This window comes from Felis catus, chromosome F2, assembly GCF_018350175.1.
Source record: "Felis catus isolate Fca126 chromosome F2, F.catus_Fca126_mat1.0, whole genome shotgun sequence".
Taxonomy (NCBI): domain Eukaryota; kingdom Metazoa; phylum Chordata; class Mammalia; order Carnivora; family Felidae; genus Felis; species Felis catus.
The window spans coordinates 69,926,676-69,950,598 of NC_058385.1; the positions used below are offsets into that span (position 1 = coordinate 69,926,676).

The 23,923-nt window shown below is 47.7% G+C and overlaps 1 long non-coding RNA gene across 1 annotated transcript in view; it reads right to left on the reverse strand.

Moving 5' to 3' along the window:
• Positions 1–10,520: 10,520 nt before the first annotated feature.
• The window catches only part of LOC123383106, a 28,938-nt gene continuing 15,535 nt past the window's right edge, over positions 10,521–23,923 (reverse strand). The window contains exon 3 of the long non-coding RNA XR_006592473.1: positions 10,521–10,745. This is a non-coding gene — a long non-coding RNA (uncharacterized LOC123383106). The remainder of the gene's footprint in view (positions 10,746–23,923) is intronic.

Genomic DNA, 23,923 nt, shown 5'->3' on the forward strand with positions numbered 1-23,923 from the left:
GGGATTAGACAGGGGACTTCCCATCCTCAGCCAAGACCCCATGCACAAGCCCTGGTCACCGAGGAGGACCAGACTGAAACTCACCTGCTAACTTCGTATTCAGTTACGAATAGCCGTATAGAGAATGCTTGCGTAGCATTTCACTTTTATTTCCCAAAGCACTTTGCTTCCCATTATCTCACTGAGCATCTCAACAACCCTGCTAAAAACAAACAAAAACAACACAAAACACACACACACGCACGCACGCGCGTGCATGTGTGGCTCCAAGATATCACATGCTCAAAGCTGTGCAGCTGAAACACTGGTGAAACCAAATCACAAATCCAGGGGTCTTTCCATAGAACCCTTTGCTTTCTTTCATACACCACACCACACCACACCATCCCTCAATGTATTTATTCCACAAATATTTCCTGAACATCTCCCAGGTGCGAGCATGATCCCGGTTACTAGAGATGCAGTTCTCATGAGCAATTCACAGGGTAAACAACCCAACACATTACAGAACCATATGGTCAGGGCTCTAGCCATGGAGGGTGCAAAGTACTGAGGGTCAGGGTACTCAGAGGAAGCAGGAACAAAGGCTGAGTGACAGGGTTTGGGGAAATGGGGGGCTCCCTAAAGGAGCTGGCATTTGGCTAAAGCGTAATGGATGAACATGACTTTTCCAAGACAACCAAGCTAGACGAATATTTGAGGCGGATGGAACAAGGGCTCAGCCATTCCAGGAAATGTGGCCGGAGCAGGCACAGGTGAGAAATGAGAGAAGGCTGAAGAGGAAGGAGCTGGGGTGCACCGGAAGCAAAGGGAAGCTGTACAGGTGTTTTCAGCAAGGGGCTGGTGCGTTCTGCTCTGTGGTTGGCTGCATGAATGTGGAATAAAAAGCAGGAAAGAGGGGCGCCTGGGTGGCGCAGTCCGTTAAGCGTCCGACTTCAGCTAGGTCACGATCTCGCGGTCCGGGAGTTCGAGCCCCGCGTCAGGCTCTGGGCTGATGGCTCAGAGCCTGGAGCCTGTTTCCGATTCTGTGTCTCCCTCTCTCTTTGCCCCTCCCCCGTTCGTGCTCTGTCTCTCTCTGTCCCAAAAATAAATAAACGTTGAAAAAAAAAATTAAAAAAAAAAAAAAAAAGCAGGAAAGAGCCTGAAAACTGAAACCTAAGGTTTGAGGGTGACGGTGCAGAAGGAGGGATATTGAGTCTGAGAAAAATCCAGGTCTGCAATTAGCAGAACTGAGTGACTTATTGGATGAGATGATCAGAAAGAAGGCCAAGGATGACAGCAAGCCATCTCCCTTGAGACGCTGGGGAAACAGCAAGCCATTGAGAGAACCCTTGTTTCTTCAACACACACACACACACACACTCTACAGAAATATAAGACAAATGGAAATATATTTGCATGTTAGCAGTACTTGGCCTTGAATGACAAAATACTTTCCAGAATTTTCCAAGTGTTCTAAAATGTGCATGTATTATGATGGGCAAAAGTAACATTTTAAAATTACTATTCACAATTAGTTACATTTTAAACAACTACAACATTCTCATGTTTTGTGAGATAAGGACATCATTAGCCCCGTTTTATAGAAGAAAGACTGAAGCTCAGAGAAGGGAAGTAAGCTTCTCAATGACACACATCTATTACGTGGCCCCTCATGACTTACGTGGCCCCAGATCTGTTTGATTTCACAAGCTGAGGTTGGACTGAATACCCAATACTGCCATAAAAAGAACCCAAAACTTGCTCCTGAAAGTCTGAAGCATTGAGGTGACCAGAGATGTTTTTAATGGGCAGGTCAAATTTTAGACCTGGAGCTTGAGAGGAAATTCCTCATTGGAGAAATGGATTGAGGAATCGTCCGCACAATGATGGGAAAAGGAGACCATCCAAGGATAATGCATAGACTGACAAGAGAAGGAAACTGCCAAAGACCACCCGGTAAGGAAAGAGAGGTGGTGGGGGAGACACGAACCTGGGAGCCAAGGGAGAGGAGAATTTCGGCGAGCTGAGAAAAATCAGGAGGAATGAAGTAGGCTTTGGGTGGAGTCTGGTGATGAGGCTGGCGAAGAACATCCAACAGCATAAGTGAGCCTGCACCTGGTCAAAGCAGGAAATACGGAAAGTTCTTTCAAGAATGGAATTGACAGAGAATAGACGAGGAAAAGATTGGTAGGTCACCAAAATGGTGGCGACAAGAGAAGGGTTTTTTTCCCCTTGGAGAAGGCTTGACTGGGCTTCTAAGGCTGAGTGGAAAGAGTGAGCAAGCCAGAAGAGTCAGGAAAGAGAGGGGAAAAGACAGAGAACAATTTTCTTGAGAAAGTGAGGAGGGGCGAATCTCATGCACAGGTGAGAGGCTTCTCTGAAGCGTTTCTCAAACGTAATCATTTCACATTCCAGTTATCGATTCTCTTGAGGCAAAACAAACCACTTCAAATGGCAACTGTAGCGGGAAACCGTTTTATTAGGCTACCTGCTTCTGTGGGTCATCCCTACGGTGACAGGCCACACCGGGGAGGCTTATCTCTGCCCCACCATGCACAGAGCCACATCTGGGACGACTCTCACAGCTAAGGGCGACTCTGATGGTGGAGGACTAGAATCACGCATGTGGCTGGGGCCTGGGCTGGGATGGTTTGAAGGCTGGGCTCAGCCAGGACAGGAACGTTAGATCTCTATGTTCCTTGACCTTCACATAGCATGGTGGCAGGGTCCTGAGAGGGGATAACAACACTCTAGGTATCATCACTACTGTTTTTGCTGAAAACAGAAAACAAAACACAAGAACAAACAAAGAACTAAAGTTCAGCAAGGCTAGGCCACTTTCTCAGTTTCACATGAGCTTTACGTCATGATCTCAATTTCACTCCAAAAATACACTCACACCACATATAGGAAAAAAAAAGTCTGGAAGTCCACATGCTAAAATCTTAGAAGTAGTTGTCTTTGAATGGTTATTTTTTTTTAAGTTTATTTATTTATTTTGAGAGAGAGAGAGGGAGAGAGGGAGAGAGGGAATGATCAGGGGAGAGGCAGAGAGAGAGAATCCCAAGCAGGCTCCATGCTGTCAATATAGAGCCCAATGTGGGGCTTGACCCTCTGAACCATGAGATCATGACCTGAGTCCAGATCGAGAGTTGGATTTTCAACGAACTGAGCTACCAGGTGCCCCTTGAATGGTGATTTTTATCTTCCATTACATTATATGTATGTTTTGTTTTCATTTTTCAGCAATGACTAGGCATTACTCATATCTTAAAAAAAATTTTTTTAATAAAGCATTTTCAAAACAACTTAACGACTTCTTCGACTTGGCTGATTTCAGGACAAGCCCGGGTGACATCCTCTGGATGGAAACACAAACCAACCTCTGCCAGGCACGTATCACGGGCTTCATACTTGGCACCACCTTGTCTGAGAGATGAGGTTCCCACACTTGGTACTGAATCAGACATCGTGCAGGGCAAAGAAACTGCCACTGGCTGAGAAGTTCCTGTGCGTGCCACATCACAGGTGGGGGCGTGAAGAGGCCAGGATGTCACTAAGTATCATGCCTTGTCCTTGGACAAAGGCACCAAAAACCTGTGTGCCTTTTTTGACATAACAAACTTGGATTCTGGGCAAAGGACCTGAAACTCCTCCAAGATTTTCATAAACCAACTCATACTTTAAACACACTAAGGGCATCTTGGAACACAATAGCATCTCCCCTGAAATCATGCCCCGAGCATATGCAATTTTTTAAAGTTTATTTTTATTTGTTTTGAGAGAGAGATAGGGAGCAAGCCGGGGAGGAAAAGAGAGAGAGAGGGAGACAGAATCCCAAGCAGGCTCCACGCTTTCAGTGCAGAGACTGATGTGGGGCTTGAACCCACGAACCGTGAGATCATGACCTGAGCCTAAATCAAGAGTTGGATGCTAAACCAACTGAGCCGCATAGGCACCCCAACTTATGCAGTTTTAAATTAGGGTTTTCATTCATCGAAATGGAAATGGAAGAATTTTTATAAATTGAAGTTTTTAAATGGCAGGTTTTGAATTGGCTTTCAACGAACCATAAACAAAATGTAGGTTCAAATTCAAGTACCCTTACTGAGAGCAGCACCTGGCCCTATGCCTAGTTCATCACCATGCACATGCACTGGTGCCTTCTCTGTCACCCAGGACTGGGAGAGGCCAGCAAGCATCCTCTGAACTCAACTGCCAAGTTCACGCAGAATCTAGCTGACCTTGGTTGGGCAGCGTGTTTGGGTGACAAGCCAAGAGACCACCCGGGTTAGAGGCTTGGGACCAGTCCTCCACTTAGCTGCCTGCAGCAGGAGGAGAGGACAAGGAACCAGACCAGACAGTCTCAAAGACCCTTCCAGCCCCGAAGTTCTGTTTCTTCAAGTCCCAGATGCAAACATGTCTCTTGTTACATCAGAGCCGCCCTTCGTCTGTCATCAGACAGCCACACGCCCACAAATTACCCACTGAGAGACATGCAAACACACCTCCACACACACATCCTGAGCCCACACCCCTGCAGCAAACAGCCTCACCCAGGCTCACACCCAAAGAGAAGCCACCTGTGCCCATCGCCATTTGCTATTCTCAGCTCTCTCAAGGTCATTTAAGAGAAGTATTTTTCCCCCTGACACTTTCTTCCCACTGAAAAGAGTTGGAAGCCCCCTGCTCGCTTGCCTTCCCACTATCTGGAATTTAATCCTATTTATTGCAATTGCCTATTTCCCTACCTCCATATTCCACTAGACTGTAAATGTCCGAGAGGAAAAGAGCCGTGTGCCATTTTTTCGAGCGTTTTATCTCCAGCAACGAGCTCAGAGCTGCGTATAAAGTTGCTGCATGCTGGGCGTCTTTGTCATCCTTCCAGATCCACATGTTCTCCAACGCTTCTCCCACAGACAGCCAGGGTCTGCATCCCCTTCCCTCTAGTCTAGGAAGGCAGACGCCATTCTTATTATCCCTCCTTTGTAGGGAGAAAATGGCGGCTCGGAGCTATAGAGCCCTGCTCAAGGTCACTCAGGTAGCAGGTGGCAAAGCCAAGATTCGGGCTGAGTATAACCCCAAAGTCCAGGCCCTCTATCACCAGTGGGGTATCCCGCTTCCTACACAAAGTTGCTGAGGGTTCATGTGTGTGGCATCGAGGGAGGAGTAGGAAAAATAAATACCTTCTATAGCAAGGGTCGGCAAAGGATAGCCCATGGGCCAAACCCAGCTTGTACTTACAGATAACATTTTCTTGAGATGTGGTCACACTCATCCATATACATATTGACTGTGACTATTTTCACATACCTCAGCTGAGTTAAGTGATTGTGACAAGCATGCTTATGGCTCACAAAGCCTGAACTACTTCCTATCTGGTCTTTCCAGAAATTTTGATGCTACCTATTCTAAAGGCCCAGGGTAAAGGATTACGGCCACTGTCTCAAGGGCACTGGATAGGCTTTGTTATACCCAAGGTATCATAAAGGATGACCCACTTGTCCCTTTTGCTCCAGACTCTCCTAAGTTTTTTCAGGGAACTTCCTGCCTAGTCCTGGGTAAACCAGGACAGTTGGTGACACTGGTTCTAGATAATGCAGCACAGACTCCGGGCAAGGGTACAGGCCTGCCCCACCTGGAAATGCCCTAAGCTTAGTGCAATAGACGCTGATGGGGAATCAGATGCCCTAGGCGCAGGAAGGCACTCTTCCAAGGTCCTGCTGCAGAGCTGACCCAGGGCAAGGTCGTCCTGTTAATGAGCTTAATTGGATTTTGCCAGCTGGGCCATGAGCTCATTGTCCCTGTCAATCCCCTGCCTTCAAGTGCCAAGAAAAATTCCTAGAGGAAATGATAGTGACAGACCTGAGCCCTTTGCAGCCCCCTCAGACCCTGGAAAGGCATACACAGAGACTTGCCTTCATGCACCCCAGGACAGCAAGGAGATAATATTGATGATGAATCTTCTTGGGAAGTTACATTTTAATACTGAAACAAGGCTTGGGTCTTTTTTCTTTTTTCTACCCATTCAGTTCCATCCTTTTGGGGAGTGTATGATAGGAAGGGGGAAATTGTAATTCTGGAGGATGTATATGTGTATATATATATGTATATATATATATATATGTATATATATATGTATATATACACATATATGTATATGTATATATATACATATATATACATATATATACATATATATATACATATATATACACATATATATACATATATATATATATACACACATATGTATATATATGTGTGTATATATATATATACACATTGTCTACACAAATTTTTCCTGAGAAACATGAACTTTTATAGGCCTAAGAGTCAAATTCATGGTCCCCTCACCTTAGAGATTTGCTTCTTGTTGTGCAGGGGCCTACATAAATGAGGTTGTATGGACAAGCCAGTTGTTAGCATAATTACCAGACATGACGCTAAATGGCCAGGTATGAGCTGACACTGGGAGGGAATCAGCCCCAAATGCAGCTCTCCCTGTACAGTTACCAGAAAGAGGCCAGAGCGGCAATGGGCAGGGCTGAGAACAACGCTTCTTGCCTTCCTCCAGACTCAAGGGCTACACTCTAACCATTCTCAAAGGATGAACTCAACTTCTGCAGCCCCAGGGTCAGTGTCAAGGGAAGGTTTGGGAAAAGACTAGAACAGGGGTAGCACACTGTGGTCCCCAGGCCAAATCTGGCCCACCACCTGTTTTGGTACAGCCCACAAGCTAAGAACGGTTTTTACATCTTTAAATGGCCAAAAAAATTAAAAGAATAATAATATTTTGGGACACGTAAAAATTATATGAAATTCAAATTTGAGTCTCCATCAGTAAAGTGTTCTCGGAATGGGGCAAAAGTCATTTGTTTTCGCTTGGTCAGGGGCTGCTTTCACTTTTACAGATGAAGAAACTGAGGTCCAGAGAGATGAAGTAAATAAACTCTCCCAACTCCACACTGTTTGTAAGAGTCAAAGCTAAGATTGGAGCCCAACAAAACCATCATAACTCTGATGAGTCATCATCTTGAAGGAGGCAAAGAAGTAGGGTGTTGGGTGAGTGAGGGGATGGGGGGTAGAAAGTCAGATGAACAATACGAACACAGGCCTGAGACGCACACAGCGTCATCTGTGGACAATGGCTGACTAAAGCAGTGTAGACAAACAAATCAACACCACTAAGCAGAAGCGGAAAGGGTCGTTGAAAAATACGCCATGCGGGCTCTTCATTTTACAGAAGGGAAACTGAGGACATGAGAGAATCCGCCCAAGATTATCCAGCCAGTCAGAACAGGAGGTGAAGACCACCGCCTCATCAACCCCAAGAGATGAGGGTTGGGTCCCTGGCACAAGATATGGAGTCAGGGGACAATTCACTGGCGGTCAAGAGCTCTGGCTGGCAGATTCCAGTTCCACAGGTGACCTTGCACAATGCTGGATATAGTCTGTGAGCCAAAGGCCAAATCGAGCCTGAATACACTTACCCTTCCTTCCCCCACCAAAGTTCCGGAAAACAAAATAAATTAGCATTTGAACAAGTGAATAATAAATGTGAAAGAAATCACACACATAAAAGCGTGATCCGTTTGAAAAGGAAAGAAAACGTCCTGAGAAGGACCCAACGCTGGGGCCTGATATTTGTGGTGAGAATCTGAGTGCCAGTTAGTGGCTTCTCCTGTGCTAGCTGTCCTTCCTCTTCCAGTCTTGCCCAGACAATCGGAGGCCAGGACAAGGACCAGAGAACCACGCGCAGAAGTCACCAGACTCAGACCGAACACCGGCCGCATATGGGGCTGTCTGCGTGCGCTATCAATCACGACCCCGAGGGGTAGACGGCACGGTTCCCATTTTACTCACAAGGAACCTGAGCTCGGAGTGACTAAGTAACCACCAAAAGTCACGCAAGAAAGTTATGCTCAACAGATGCAGAGAAAAGTGGCATCACTGCCATTAGATGGCCCAGATTGCCCCTTGGGGTCAAATGCCACCACAAATGTCTTTTTGGTACAGGCTTGAGGAACTGATCGTGTAAACCTTAACAACCCAGGCAGGGCACTTTTCATCTCCCTGCAAGCTGCGTGGCTCATCTCAGGATGAAATGGGCCGCAGGGAAGGGTTTGTAATTCAACTCCGGACTCCAAAGGCTCCCGCAAGATAAGCCCACACCCTATGCAAAGTTATGGCAGGAAGCCCCACCAGGCCCTTGTGATAAGCTCTCCAAGCCCATGGCCGGGGATTGACGATTGTTTGGCAAAGGGGTGGTATCCACTGCTTCAACTGTGACTTTGGACCAGAGGCTTCTAACAGACAGACGTGCCTCAGGCCAGTCATGGCAGTGGATGTGGTGTCAGGGCCTGGCTGAGATTACTTGGAGAGGGAGATCGATGCTATTAAACCCCTACTTGGTGTGAGTGATGGTCTACTGGCAGGTGACAATCCCGGAGGCATATCAGAGAGACAAGGGGACACATGCTGAATTGGCTGGAGTTGAGGTTGGGGTTGGGGAGTGGTATATCCACGTCAGGTATCATGAGCAGGCTTCCACCCAGCTTCCACTCCAGCCTTTGTATTCTGCATAACAAATGATCCCCTGCTGCTCCCAGATATCTGGCCCTGTGCTTAACTCTCTCAGAAGACAAGCAGGCATGCGTTCACCAGAACAATCTGTGGAATCCTGTTTTATCCGCTTTTGGGGAAGGACTTAAACTGCCCCCCCCCCCCCGCCAATCTAGAGAAACATTAAAGATGCTGACATCCCAGCCCATTTCCACAAAGCTGTCTCACCCAATCTCTAGCGCTTTGTTCCATGTTCCAAGAGGACCGAACTGCTAGGAGCCCCCAGATATGTGTAAGATGCTATTTCCTGTCCCTGGGCCTTTGCACATGCTGTGCTCTCTGCCCCAAACTCTGCTTCCCTTCTTGTCCCCCCCACCCCATCTATCCCCTCCTCCTCCTCCTTGGCTCAGATAGCATCTCTGAGCTGACCTTTCCCTGAGCCTCCGGGGGAGCTGTACCCCTCTTCTGTGCTCTCCCAGCGCTCCACCATGACCTCTGTCAATACTTCTCCCCGGAAACATAACCGTGCGTAGGCCTTGGCTTCACCATCTCTACAGCTGCACAGCAGCCACTCGGCCCTGAGAAATGTTCCCTAAATGCTGCCTTCATTAGGCAGCGTGCAGAAAGGACCTGAAACAACAGACCAGGTCCGGAAACCTCTTCGCTGACTTGTTCAGCAAATGTTTTTGCCTACCTGAGGGGGTGGGCAGAGTGAAAGCAGACAGCACGTGGTAGAGAGCAAAGCAGGCCTCTCCCTGCCCGCGGGGAGTTCATGTGCAGGTGAATCTCACAAGCTGAGGTACAACCATTTCGCTGGAGTTTTGATTGCGGGCCCGCAAAGAACAAGGCCGAGATTCGGGCGAGGCCGGTGAGGCACTCACCCAGGGTGCGAAATTTAAGAAAGTGATCCCCAAAAAGACAAAAAGGGACTTTAAGGAAACATTTTTCAAATCAAAATCAATGCGAAAACATGCATGCTGAACAATATGTCCAAAATGTAAACATATACCATGCCAAGCCAAGCCCTATTGGAGCCGAAGGAGGAAAAATGTGTACGTACATGTTTTTACACATTTTAATAGATTATCTCTGCCCCCCCCAGCATATTAAAGTACTTGAAAACATTGAGAACATTTAAAAATAGGTGTATTAAAACTCTGTTTTATGCTTAAATATTTATTTCAAAACTGAATTTGTTGCCATTTTACCATCAGCTTAACTCAGAAACCTCTGAAGATTGCCACTCGGTCACAAGAAACTGTGAATGTGGCAATGGGGAGTTTGCTTCCAATAAAGCCAGGAGCACGTATTTTCCCTCTGGCCTCAGGCACTAACTTGGCTCAGCACGGAATAGGTCTTCATTTAAGACTTGTTATTTTAAGACTGTTATTTTGTTCGTCATTCTTTTGCATGAATTTTGATAGTTTGAAACGTTGAGTTAGAATATTTATCTTGATCACTGAGGGGCTTTAAGGGGGCACCCACTTGTATGTTGCACCCAAAGCAAGCACGTCACCCATTTCACCCTAATCCCAGCCTTGCCAAAGATTAGAGGAGCCCATCCTAGGCCAGGGGTTCAGGAAAGCCACCCCCGCCCGCCCCCACCATGGAACAGTGAGCCTGAGGCCTGTAGGGGGCGTAAGGGTGTGAGGGCTGGAGAGAGTCCTGCCTACAGTTCAGCTCTGAGTTGGTAAGAGTCTTAGCCAAGCATAACAAGAATAATGGTGAGCATATATCAGCCTAATATGCCCAGGCACCGTCAGGGGAAATAGATACTGATTTAATCCTCACCATAACACCTATGAGGCAGGGATTGTTATCCCCATTTCAAAGACTAGAAACTGGAATACAGGTCAAGCTGCCCATTCAAAGCCATGAAGGCATAAAGTGATAGAGACAGAATGAGAATCCAGGCAACGTCATGTCTACGCCGATCTAAAGACCCTCTGCTTTCTCACTTACCAAAAAAAAAACAAAAAAATGATACTTTGGCTGGAGCGGAGCGAGCCACCAGGAAGCTAACGTGGGAGGAGGATGAGATTCGGGGCCAGAAGTTCAAGCCTTGGGAAGGTCCCTGCAGGAATTTCAAAGCCCCGAAGGGAGAGTAAATGGCGCCGTGTGAAAGCTCTCACCGCCATCGCTACAGGTGTCTCGTGCCTCCATCTTTGAAATCTGGACACATTTGGCTCAAGCGGTCCCTGGAAAGAAGTAGAGGAGGAGCGTTTTAACATAATTTACTTTAATTCAAATGAGGACTGTCTCGGCCAAGCCACAGTGGATTCCACACACCGGTGATGGAAAGCCCTGCCCACACAGCCAGGGGACAAGGGACCCGCCACAAATAGGAACCTCAGCGTCTTTCATCACCAACAACCTTCTGAGCACTTTCACTGCACGTGGTGAGGCAGAGGTGCGGTCAAAGGCACAGATTCTGGCATCAGACCGCGTTTTCGGTCTTGACTTTGTGACCCTGGGTGTTACCTACAACCTCTAGACCTCAGTCTCTCACCTTTAGGAGGAGGTATCACTACAGAACTGGCTTAGCTGGTCACAAACTCATTCTCCTTTTCTCCTGGCATACAGCTAGACTCTTCACAGCCCCCGTGCCATTAGGTGTGGCTGTGACTAAGTATCGGCCAACGGAATGTGGGAAAGAAGCAACGGGTACCACTTCCAGGCCTGACTCACACACCCTCCCTCACCATCCTCCTCCTCTCTCTCCCAGTCTGCTGGCGGGATGATTAGCCCCCGGGGGGACTTGGAAGCCCTGGGTTGAACATAGAGCCTCCACCGGCTGGGATCCCTGGTCAACCGCATGCAGCAAGGAGATCCTGTCTTGAGGCACGATCTCTTGGAGCAGGACCCGAGGCAGGACTGGAGTGAATGGGAGCCTTTGACGAAGGGTCTCAGGGAGAGGAGGTGGGGAAGGGGAGGCCAGGCCAGGGATGGGGAGCGAAGCAAGGATGTGGTTGCAGCAGGGGACTAGCCTTGGCCTGACCCCCCAAACTACATCACGGGGCTGGTTCGGCCTGAAGGCAGGAAGTGGGGCGCTGGCCTTTGTACTTGTCATGCACTGACGACTGCACCAGCATCCAGGAGGTGGGGGATGTAAACTCCCTCCTGGGCAAAGAAGCCTCTTCTCCCCTCCCCCCACCACTCAGCAGAAGTCAACTTTCTGGAGAAGGGGGGCCGCTGTGAACCAGTATCACCCACGACGGTACCCCCCAACCTCCCACTCAGGAATTTCTTGTGGAGTTTATTTGAGCAACAAGTGAACATGGTCTTTGTTCAGCCACCGCAATTTCTGGGTTTCTATACATCACCGTAACAAGCATAAGAAAAATCTATCGATTGAGTTGTGCGGTGATTAAATGAGATGCCATCCGACTGTGGTGATTAGAACCACAGGTTAACGCCTATGTCTGAAATCATCAAATTATGCGGATTAAATACATGTAACTTTTTGGATATCAATTTTACTGCCAATAAAGCTGTACCAAAAAAAAATCTTCTGGATTTTTTTATAAAAAATTATAATTCATAATTATAAAGTTATAATTCATAAACAACTTTCATTTAAAAAAAATATTTAAAACCACATATTGAAAGGGATACCATGGGCCTGGGAATATGGACCCAAAGCAGCCAAGATAGGAACATGCTCTGAGAAATCTGTCTTTCAAGAAAAATAAATTAAATTATTTGACCACCTCCCTCAAAAATGAGATGCCAGGCTCAGACTGCTTAGCACATGGGATGCGCTCAAGGACTGTTAGCCATCATCAGTGATGATTTCTCTGCAGCAGGTACTGAAGAGGTGAAAATGCCCGTCCTGCTCTGCTCTGGTGATCTTCACGGTCTTGAGAGCAGAGGACAGGTGGAAATAGATGATTACCAAACTACGGGAAGTAAGGGCAGTGTCCGAAATATGCGCAGGGGAGCTCACCCCTAAATCTACCTAAGGATGGAATAAAATGCTTCAAGGTGGAAGTGAAGCTTGAGTTGACTTTTCGAGGATAAGCAGGTGTTCTCCAACAGACACAGCGGAGAAACCTCTCCCAGAGCGGGAGCCATGCATGAATGATATTGGGGACCTCTCCTTCCGGCTCCAGAGCTCCCTGTATGTATTTACACAAGAATTGGTATTTTCCGTTGTATTGGTCCCTTCTGCCTCTTGGTTGTATGATCTGGGACAAATCACGAAACCTTTAGAGCCTTAGGGTCCACAGTTGTCCTAGGGAGATGACGGCACCTGTCTCTTAGGCTCGGGTTTGATTCCAGGACTGGGCAACGCACAACCTGACCATAGTAGATACTAGATTAATGTTAGTTAGCCCCTCCTCCTTCCCTGCATGCCTCCCCCCATCCTGCCCCCAGGGCTTCCCCCATGGTACCTGCCTCAGGAACCTCTTGGTCACATAAAAGCTCCCACCTACCCCACTGCACCCATTCTATCCAATCCAGAGCCTCAGCTGCCTGCTGTGGGCCAGGCACTCCAAATCGGCACTCCTCTTTGTTCCCCCACCAGCCCCCGCTCACAGCCAAGCCTCACCCCCCCTTCTCTTCCCCCTCCTGCCTGCCCCATTCATCAGCGGAAGCTTGGGGGAGTATGTATGTGTCAGACACAGAGTGGGTTCCAATCCTCTGATGGCCTGACTTATTTTTAGCAGACCCCCAGCCTCCTGCACACCTCGCCCCAGGTCCTCAGCTGCCGGATCTTTCCAACAGGAACAGGGACGTGCCTGGATACAAACAAGATTCGAACTCCGAGTCCCTTTTACCTAGATATTTGCAGCTCCAGCCTGCGAGTCCAACAGTCCAAGCTTCTGTTTGTGAACTTGTTTCTTTTTCCCCACTCCCCAGCCCCTGTCTGTTCTTATTTTTGGTTCACCACCAGGAGCAATCATTTCCATTTCCCTATAAACTAGCAGGGAGAAGGTCCCGTCTCCGAATACAAAGATACTAGAGCAGGCAGGGAAAGTGGAACCATATTGGGCAATTCAGCAGAACCAGGAAAAACTGAGGATGGGACACATCACATGGGAGAGAAGACATAAGACATTAAAGATAGGGGCCCCTGGGTGGCTCGGTTAAGCATTGATTTCAGGGTTCGTGGGATCGAGCCCCACACCCGGGCTTTGCACTGACTGCACAGAGCCTGCTTGGGATTCTCCTCTCTCTCTCTCTCTCTCTCTCTCTCTCTCTCTCTGCCCCTCCCTTCCAGGTGTATGTGCAGGGCTCTAGGAAGAAAGAAAGAAATCGAGAAATCAAGAAAGAAATCAAGAAGAAAGAAAGAAAGAAAGAAAGAAAGAAAGAAAGAAAGAAAGAAAGAAAGAGGAAGGAAGGAAGGAGGAAAGAAAGAAAAGAAAGAAAGAAAGAAAGAAAGAAAGAAAGAAAGAAAGAAAGAAAGAAAGAAAGAAAGGAAGGAAGGAAGGAAGGAAGGAAGGAAGGAAGGAAGGAAGGAAGGAAGGAAGGAAGGAAGGAAGGAAGAGAATCTACACTCACTAAAGAGTGTTACTATTATTTTCAGTTTTGACATTCACCTGCACAACAATCCTGTGAACTCCCCCCTAGAATTAGGAGCACCTGGGTGGCTCAGTCGGTTAGGTGTCTGACTTTGGCTCAGGTCATGATCTCATGGTTCATGGGTTTGAGCCCTGTGTCGGTCTGTGCTGAGAGTTCGGAGCCTGGAGCCTGCTTCGGATTCTCTCTCTCTCTCTCTCTCTCTCTCTCTCTCTCTCTCTCTGTCTCTCTCTCTCTCTCTCTCTGTCTCTCTCTCTCTGTGTCTCTCTGCCCCTACCCCACTCACACTCTGTCTCTAAGAAACAAATAAGCATTAGAAAAAATTAAAAAAAAAAAAGAATTAGGAGCACCTGAAGGACAAGATCAGTTTCTTATTCTTTCGCAGACCTAGCACCTGCCATCATAACACGCACTCACTGTTGGCTGAAGGTGAAAAGGTAGCTGGTGCCATCCTTACTTCATAGATCATGACAGTCAGGCTCTGAGGAATAAGACAAACCTAGTGTGTCTGCCTCCAGCCCCTCCAGCCCCTCTCTTCACTAAGCCATGGCCATACTTAGCTGCCTCTTTTACAGAAATAATTTGGAACGACAGATAAGGTCATCACGCACATTTGTCTGAGGGGGTGAAGAAGGCTAAGTCTGTCCACATTATGGAACAGATCCAGGCAGGTGCCCTCTGGTATCCTGTCATCACGCAAAGATGCCCTGATTTACCAGCCCTAATCTCCGGAGTTTCTGGGCTAGTGATTCATTCATTCATTCATTCATTCATTCATCAAGGATTGATTGCAAACCTTGGCAAGGAGGAAACAAACATAAAGAGACACAGGCTTTTCCTTCTGGAAGCTCACAGTCTACCAACTGATGTGGGCTTGTACGTAAATAATGCTGGTATAGTGTGACACAGGTTTTAAAGGAGATTTGCCCAAGGGAGATCTCTCCCCCTGTGAGATGAGACAGCAGGATGTCTTCACTACTTTGGAGGCAAGAAGGAGGATCAGAGAGGACTTTCTCCAGAAGGAAAGGCTGGATCTGGGAGAGCACTCACTGGGCGAACAAGGAGGAAAAGGGCATCGCTAGCAGCGAGAATAAAAGACCAGGAGGCACAGCTGAGCAGGAAGCCTGAGACCATAAGCGACTGTGAGTGGCAGGTGTCTAGGCAAAGAGCTCAGAGCAGCGACTGTAGAGGAGGCAGCAGGAACAGCCTGCACCAGCCTCACGGGCAGCTTGCTTCATCGAAGACAATCGTAGACCCTGGAAGAATTTGAGGTGCGGCCATGATATATATGATCAGATTTGTGTTTTAGGAGCAGGGTGCACATTTCTCATCCACACATGAGCCCATTCAAGGGAGGGCACACTTTCTTTTCTTTTCCATCCTGTCAGCAACATTTGCCCCCTTCCTGTATTCCAGAAGTGAGCACGAGCTTGGCTCTCTGGCTTTTCTGACGGTGCCTTCCCTGCTTTCTCAGTAAGACTCTCTCTCTCTCTCTCTCTCTCAGACTTTCTAAACATGATGCCTCCCCAGTTTCTGCCAAGAGTCAACTGCCTACGTTTTCTCTCCACTCCATCCTCTGGGGATCTCATGCACATCTGAAGCTCCAACACTGAAGGGCCTTGAGGGTGAACCCTGAACCCAAATCTCCAACAGGGTCCTATAAATGACGGGCAGGTCTCCACAATTCTGCCAGATTACCTGAACGTTGTTGGCCAACATTATTTATAAAGCCGTTCGAGAAGAGCAGATTTCTAGTCCTACGAGAGGGTTTGGCTAAGTCCTGTGATGTCAAGATTGCCCCAAGTGTATCAAAGTACCAAACAAAGAAGTGAAAAAGTAGCATCTATGCATACTCTTTTGCATATCAAACAGATTCTTCGCCCTCTTTAGCAGGTGTTTACTGGGAGTCTATTCAATATCCAAACCTGTGCTGGGCAATGCAGAAAACACAAGGGCAGCCCTTCAACCCTGTTCTTTCTTCAAAGGGCTTCCACCTCAGTGGGCACAGTACAGGGGACAAGGGGACATCGCGACCAAGAGTACGAGCTTTGTGCCTGCATCCTCGCCCCTCGCAAGCATGATCTTGGAGAAGGAATTTCACCTCTCTCAATCTCAGTGTCTCCATCTGTAAAATGGGAACCAATAATACATCCCTGATTGACTTGCGGCAAGGATCCAGTTCAATAAAACTGTAAAGGGGAGTGTCTGGGGTGTTATAAATGAGCCACTGCAGGAAAGAGTTTGGTAGTTCCTCAAAAAGTTAAACCTGGGGTTACCAGTTGATGTATGACCTAGCAATTCTGCTCCTAGGTGTGTACCCAAAAGAAATAGAAACACGTGGCCACATACAAAGACGTGGGCATGAATGTTCACTGCCGCATTATTCACAACCACCAAAAGGTGGCCCAACCGTCCATCAGATGGTGGCCCAACTGTCCATCGATGGCTGAACGGATGAACAATTGTGGTATACCCATATTTGCTGGTTAATTTTGGGGCGCCTGGGTGGCTCAGTCGGTTGAGCATCCGACTTCAGCTCAGGTCATGATCTCGCGGTCCGTGGGTTCGAGCCCCACGTCGGGCTCTGTGCTGACAGCTCGGAGCCTGGAGCCTGTTTCAGATTCTGTGTCTCCCTCTTTCTCTGACCCTCCCCTGTTCATGCTCTGTCTCTCTCTGTCTCAAAAATAAACGTTAAAAAAAAATTAATTAAAAAATAAATAAAATGGTTAATGTTATGTTCTATACATTTCACCTCAATTTAAAAACCAAAACAAAAATAAAAACAAACGAGGTTTCACCTTTTCCTGAGCCAGTCATGATCGTCAGCTTGGCTTGAGATTAGCCCCAAACTCCACAGTGCCAGAGGCACCTGGGCGGCTCAGACAGTTGAGGATCCAGCATCAACTCACGTCATGATCTCATGGTTTGTGGGTTCGAGCCCTGCTTCGGGCTCCACGGTGAGAGTGCGGAGGCTGCTTCAGATTCCCTGTCTCCCTCTCTCTTTCTCTCTCTCTCAAAAGTAAATAAACATTAAAAAAAAAAATACCATGCCAGTCAGGCAGGAGCCCTTGGCACCTGTGTGGCCCTCGGGCCCAGGAGAAAGACAGGAGACTGTCCCTGCCCTGTGGAGCCCGTGGACGGTCACAAATGCTCCTGAGCTCCAGAGGCTGGTTCTCTGGCTGTGCATCTCATGCCCACCTACTGCAGTCTCTGTGCAAAACATTCAAAACCTCTGACCCTCCATTTCCTCACCAGTGAGATGGAAGAAATAACAGTGCCAGCCGCAGACATGTGAAGACGAAGGGGCGGAACGTTTTCCTGGGTCTGCCCCAACAAATTAACACAAACCCCGGGGGCTCGGGGCAGCAAACTTTTTATTCCCTCACGTCTAGAGACCGGAAGTGTGACCTCAAGCTCTCAGCAGAGCCACGCTCCCTCTAGAAGCAACAGGGGAGAAGCCTCTCTTGCCCCTCCAGCTTCTGCTGGGTCCAGGCATGCCTTGTCTTGTGACTGCATCCCGGCCTCCACCTGCACGGGACCTTCTCCTCTTCCCCATGTCCATAAGCACACTTGTCACTGGATGTAGAGCCCAGTTGGATAATTCAGGATGATCTCATCTCCACATCCTTACCTTAATTGTATCTGCAAAGCCCCTTTCGTCCAAATAAGGCCACATCCGCAGGCTCTGGGAATAACAACACAGACGGATCTCCTGGGGGGCCACCATTCAAACCACTCCGGGGAGAATCCAGATGAAGTGCTTCTGTAGCACTTAGTAAATGTCAGAGATGTCATCACCGTCCCCATCATTGTCACAATTATTAGCTAGGCCATATCTCAGCCCCTCTCGGGAACCCTTGAAATCTTCACCTCACTGGGGCTCCTCCCAGGCCGCAGACACTCTTCCTCCTTCATTAGGAGGCCTGATTTCTTCTGGTGCCCCCTTCCCCTTACTAAGTGAACTCTCACAGGGCTTTTTACAGCTCTCCTTCCTCATCACCAACCATTGAAAGCCTCCCATATCTGGGTCCCACCCACTACTCTGATATTAGATCGTAGTCTAGACTGCTTGCATACATTTATGGAGCAGCCCCCAGCTACCTCTGCCCCATCCCTGCCATTGAGGCTCCTGCTTTCGTCCCACTTGCTGCCTCCAACCCTTAACTAGGGAGTTTATAAAAATCGAAGGCTCAGGCTGCATCCCCAAACCAACTGAATTGGAATTTCCTGGGAGTAGAAGACAGTCATTCAAGAATGGCATTGTCCCATACCCAGGCACTTGGAATGCCCAAGATACCCGTGGGACTCCGCCCACTGTGCAGGCGTTAAAAGAAAAACATCGCACTTACTGGGCAGTCCTGGACCAGAAGGAGATATAGTGACACAGCCTGGGTTTTGGTGGCAGATTTGGGATCAAATCTTGCCACTGACTAAGCTCTATGGCCTTGGCCATGTTCCTTAACCTCTGAAGCTCTGGTTTCTTGTGTTGAAAATGGAGACAACAATGTTTACCTGAGAACTAGTTTGTATAGTGATGGATATTCACATCTAGCAGTGTCTGGACCATAATAGGAACAATCAAAAGCCCTACCTCCTGGAATTCCTCCCTTCCTCCTGGAATTTGCCAAAAGTTTAAATCCAATTTCAGACACCAAAACTGTACCTTCTATAAGTGGCCCCTGGAAAGGAATTGATTGTTTAGGCTAGATTCCTGAACATTTTATTAGATAAGGGACAACTCCAGAAACCCACTCCTGGATTATTAAAATAGGGAGGGGAGGGTGCTGATTGGTCCTCGGCTTCCAGACACTTGGTGATCATCTGCCTGGTTTAACACAGGCAGCACACAGAGCTCTGGCCCTGTGACAGGCTACCAAAGCTGGTGGCTGTAGATGTTCTGTTGAGCAAGTTGGCCAAATTCTCCATCTTCCTGCCAAAGCAAAGAGCCCAGAGGCGCTGGTTCCAAGAGGCTTGAACTTCCGGGGGAGCCGCAGAGTCCCTACTGACCACCCAGTGTTTTCTTGGTCATCCCTACAAAGTGAGGGGCAAACTCCTCTGAGAAACCAGAAACCAGAACCCGCCAGGCTGGGAAGTGAAGAACCCAAACCCTCTGCCTTTTGCCTTCCCAACGAGCACCCACAGAATCCTGCTACACCAACAAAAACTCAAACCAAAAGCCCTTTCCTTGCACATCTCATCTTTTCATCCTTCTCATACCAGTTTGCAAATACCCTGCTGCCGTCCTTCTCCTAGGATACAGGAAAGATCGAGGTATCTTTGCTATCGTCTTCCATCTTTTTTCTCTGTCTCTTTTCCCCAGCGCCCAGTGGAACATCTGACACATTTATCCATTGATTTATTCAGCAAACATTTATGGAGCACCTGCTAGGTGCCAGACCCTATGCATGCTTAGAGATTGGCACACAGAAGACAATCCACCGAAGAACTGTTGAAATGAATTCAACTTATTTAGAACCCACCCATACCAGCCAACCGGCTCGCAGATAATACGTTGGCACAAGTCCCATGGGCCGTAACATTCTCATATGCCCTGAGCAAAATGTGTACTTTCATGGGGAAGCCAATATAGGTACCTTAAACCTTCACCACAAAAGGAATCTTGGGGTTCATATAAAACCCCGGATCCCAACTCTGGATCCCCAGGTGATTCCAGTGTACCATCAGAGTTGAAAAACACTCATCTAGTCCAACCTCTCACCCAAAAAAAAAAAAAAAAAATGTCCCTGCTATGTCTCCCCATTGTCTTCTGTATAAAATACCCAACTGTTTTGCCATGGTCTACAGTGCTCTGCATGATCTGGTCCCTGCCTGACCTAACCCCTCTGCTCACAGTGCCCAGCCACACGGACCTCTCTCCATTCCCGAGAGCATCAGTCTGGGCCTTCACCTTTGCTGGTCATGTAGGACTTACTCAAGGCTTATCCCATCAGAGACAGCTTTTCTGAGTACGCAGTATGAAGTATAACACACTCGACACTCCACACACACATACACACAAAAGCACACATGTGCACATACAAACACACAGTTGTTCTTGTACATCCCCTTTTGTTGCGCTATGACACCCATCACTGGCTACAACTATCTTTTTATCTGTTTCTTCACTTCTTTCCTGATTGACTCCACCATTAAAAAGGAAACTTCATGAAAGCAGGGACCTTGTGTATCTTGTTCGCCACTGGATCCAAGTGCCTAGTGCATAGAAGACGCTTAGTAAGCACTAGTTAAATGAATGAACCAATCAACAAATCAGTCATTGAGCTGGAGTCCCTACCTGCACACCTCTAGTGACAGAGGGAAGTATCTTTCTCCCTCCCAAGGTGATCTCATGCCATTGTTGGCCAGCTGAGATTGTTAGAAAATTGCTTCCAGGGCACTTAGGTGGCTCAGTCAAACAGCTGACTCTCGGTTTCTGCTCAGGTCAGGATCTCACGGTTTGTGGGTTCAAGCCCCGCATCAGTCCTCATGCTGACAATGCGGAGCCTGCTCGGAATTCTCTCTCTCCCGCAATCTCTGCTCCTCCCCTGCTCTCTCTGTCTCTCAAAATAAATTAATTAATTAAAAAAATAGTTTAGAAAATTGTTTCCATCACTTCTTGGCCTTTTAGCTAAGATCAAGTGTAGAAAATTGTTTCCAACACCAAGCTGGTGCCTTCATCCTCCTCACTTCCTGCTACTGGCTTTACTGTCACTCCCTGCAGCCACCCCAAACAAGGCCAGTCCTCCTTACTCATGACAGGCCTCCAAATATTTGGAGACTGTTAAGTTTCCTCCCGGCCTTCTATCATCCAGGTGAATAGCTTCTGGAAGATGTCATCAAGAAACACGGCCGTGTTGGCCTTTGATGACTGTGTCCATAAAACAATTCAACTTCCTGAATCTGTAAACAGCCTATGTTTTTATTTTCCAGAACAGCCGCCTACACGCTGCCAGGGTGGGGCCTGCATTTGCATCTTCCCCATCTCTGAGCTGTCACCACGAAGGTCCGAGTGTCCTCTTTAGAGGACCCCGAGAAATATGCTCTTGGCCACTATCAATTTCTACGAGAGGATCTTAGAAGCTACTTAAAGACAAAAAATTTTTAAAGAGGTATGTGGGACAAAGTCCCCACAGGAGCCCCCTGCTGTGTGGGTGTAAGAAGGGAGCATAGAATTTGTTTTCCTTCAGATTCTACCTTTATCTCCTCCTCCAGGCCTCCCCCATCACCCTTTCTGAAGTAGCATATACACCCCCTCTCCATCCTCTACCAGCCAGCGCCTACTATCTGGTTCCAATGCTTTGTTTTCCTTAAAGCACATGGTCCTATTTATCTACTTAGTCGCCTGTTTATTGTTCCTTCAGGTAGAATGTAAGCTGGGTGAAGACAGGGACGTTACCTGCCTTACAAAACATGGTATCACCGGGGCTAAAATGGCAGCCGGTGCCATGACGGTGCTTCATAGCCGATGAGAGAAGAAGACAAGGTTGCCCGAAAGCTTGAGAGATATCGGACAAATCAGATTCTCAGTTTCCTCTTCTCCAGAATGGGGAGAGAAGACAGTAATCCCCTCCTTACCAGACAACTGGAAGGACCAACTCAGACGATGTCTGTGGAAGCGTGTCGCCAGCTGAAACTCCATGAGATGTTCAGGGTTATGGCGTCACACACAGGCACACACAGGGCTGCATTTACGAGCAGAAAAAGTCGGTGGCTGCCCCTTGAGTGTGACTTGAAGGGCCTAATTGCCCTGAAAGAGTCTCCCTTATTGTTTTACTGTCTCAAAATTCCACCATGAGACATTCCTTTCAGTAAAGGCATCGTGTTTCCACTAACAGAGAAATGCTTCCCTCGATCTGAAGATGGGAGGGTAGAGATAAGGGAGGAGAAGATAGCTTTCTTTCTCTTTACCACAGCTATTTTCCTTTCAGCCCTGGAGTCTTGCTAATTTTTACAACACTTCAGATGCAGGAGCCTGGATTACTTTCACTGCCAACTATTTTTAAAATGGAAGGATAAACTTCACTATCATCAGCCTATCTTTCCAGCTTGGCTTAGGACTTCGGAGGCATTTTCCATCTGGACCTCAGTTCTGTCGCAACACACATTCCATAGGAGGAGAACCTCACCGTCAAGTGTTTCCTGTCTGTCTTGCCAAAAAAAAAAAAAAAAAAAAAAAAAGGACTCCAAAGATGAGACTCCAGGCAAAGCTTTGGCCCAGACGGGTCCAACAGGATTATCACTGTCTGGAAGCAGAGGCAGGGGATCCCCTGTGCCTTCAGGAGTGGCGGGAAGAAGTAAACTTGGGAGAAGCCTTGACCAACTCCCCGTGGTGATGCCTACACTCCAACTAGCCCAACTGTCTGCCCTTCCCCGTGCCATCCTTCCTGTTCCTGCATTCCAACCTTGGTGCTGGCTGTCCCTCAAAACCCAGTCACTTATGTAACAAGCAGGGCCTTAGCTCTTGCTCTGAGCTGGGGTCATACGTGATCTCTGTCTGTCAAGACTTCAGAACCAAGTGAGGGCACCCGAAGAAGATGGCAAGCAGGACGCACGGTGACAATTCCAGGATGCTGGGGTGCTCAGAGGAGGAACATCGAGGGGGGTCATTTAATACGGTCTCAGAAGGTTTGGGAATGCTTGCGAGAGGAGGGGGTAAACTGAAGCTTAAAGAGTAAGTGTGAGTTGGCCCAGGACGGAAGGGAAGAAGAGCACCACAAAACTTCGGGGAACAGAATATGCCAAATGAGAGAAGGGCATCTTCAGGGAAGTAGAGGAGGTTGGTTTGGCCCGAGAGAAGAGAGTATAAGGCAGGAGCCAAGAAGGGCCTGGAACAGCAAGTGGGGTCAGATGATGAAAGCCCCACAGGGTATGCTGAGGAGGATGGGCTTACCGCTAGAATGTCATATCCCAGAAGCCACTGAAGGATTTTTAAATGATCAGGGTTGCATTCAGATAAATTAATACAGCTATAGTTTGGAAAACGGATCCTGGGGAAGGAGGCCGGATGGAAGAGTGGAGAACAAATAAGAAGCTATGGCATAAACCCACCCAAATGGTGGTGACATCTGAAACAAGGCAGCGGCAGTTTAGGGAATGAGAAGAAGCTCAGTTCAGGGCATGTTGAGACCCAGGGCTTTGGTGCCATATGGACCTGGGTCTTTATCTTGGCAGCTGGACCTACTCATGTGTCCCCGGCAAGGCAACAAGCTTCCCACACAGTCACTTTATCTGGACAAGAAGATAATAATACCCAGCTCGTCAGGTTGTGAAGATCTGAACTGCAAATGTCAAATGTCCACTGCGGTGCAGAGTCAGGCACACAGTAGGTCTTCAACGGAGAGCAGCTTTTCTGTTTATCTCTATCATTGAAGAAGAGAGAGCCAGCATTCTAGATCGGCCAATATTCTGCATTAGCAACCGCAATTCTGGTGGTTATGGGCTAGCCAACGCTGTATGCAACTTGAAACCTCGTATTTCCTCCTCAACAGATGTGGACAACTTACAAAACATGCCATCGTCTTAATAAGGAGAAAAAGCAACAGCAACGTGAATGACCATCAACCTACAGGTATCTGGTGGATGCCCTCTGCATGCATAGCCCTGCACTAGAAAATGCAAAGACCCAAAGAAGAACCCAGCAAAGTACTAGATATAATATCTGCCTCAAGACATTTACCAACTGGTTGGGGAAATCAATTAGAAACCCATGAGATCCTGGAAGAACAATATCTCTTTTCATTTCTTATCTTAGAAGAATTTTTTACAGCTTTTGTCCCTAGTGACCTTGCCTTCCTTCCTGAAACTCGCTTTACCCTGGATTTCCAGGGCACCACCCTACACTAATGATTTTTTT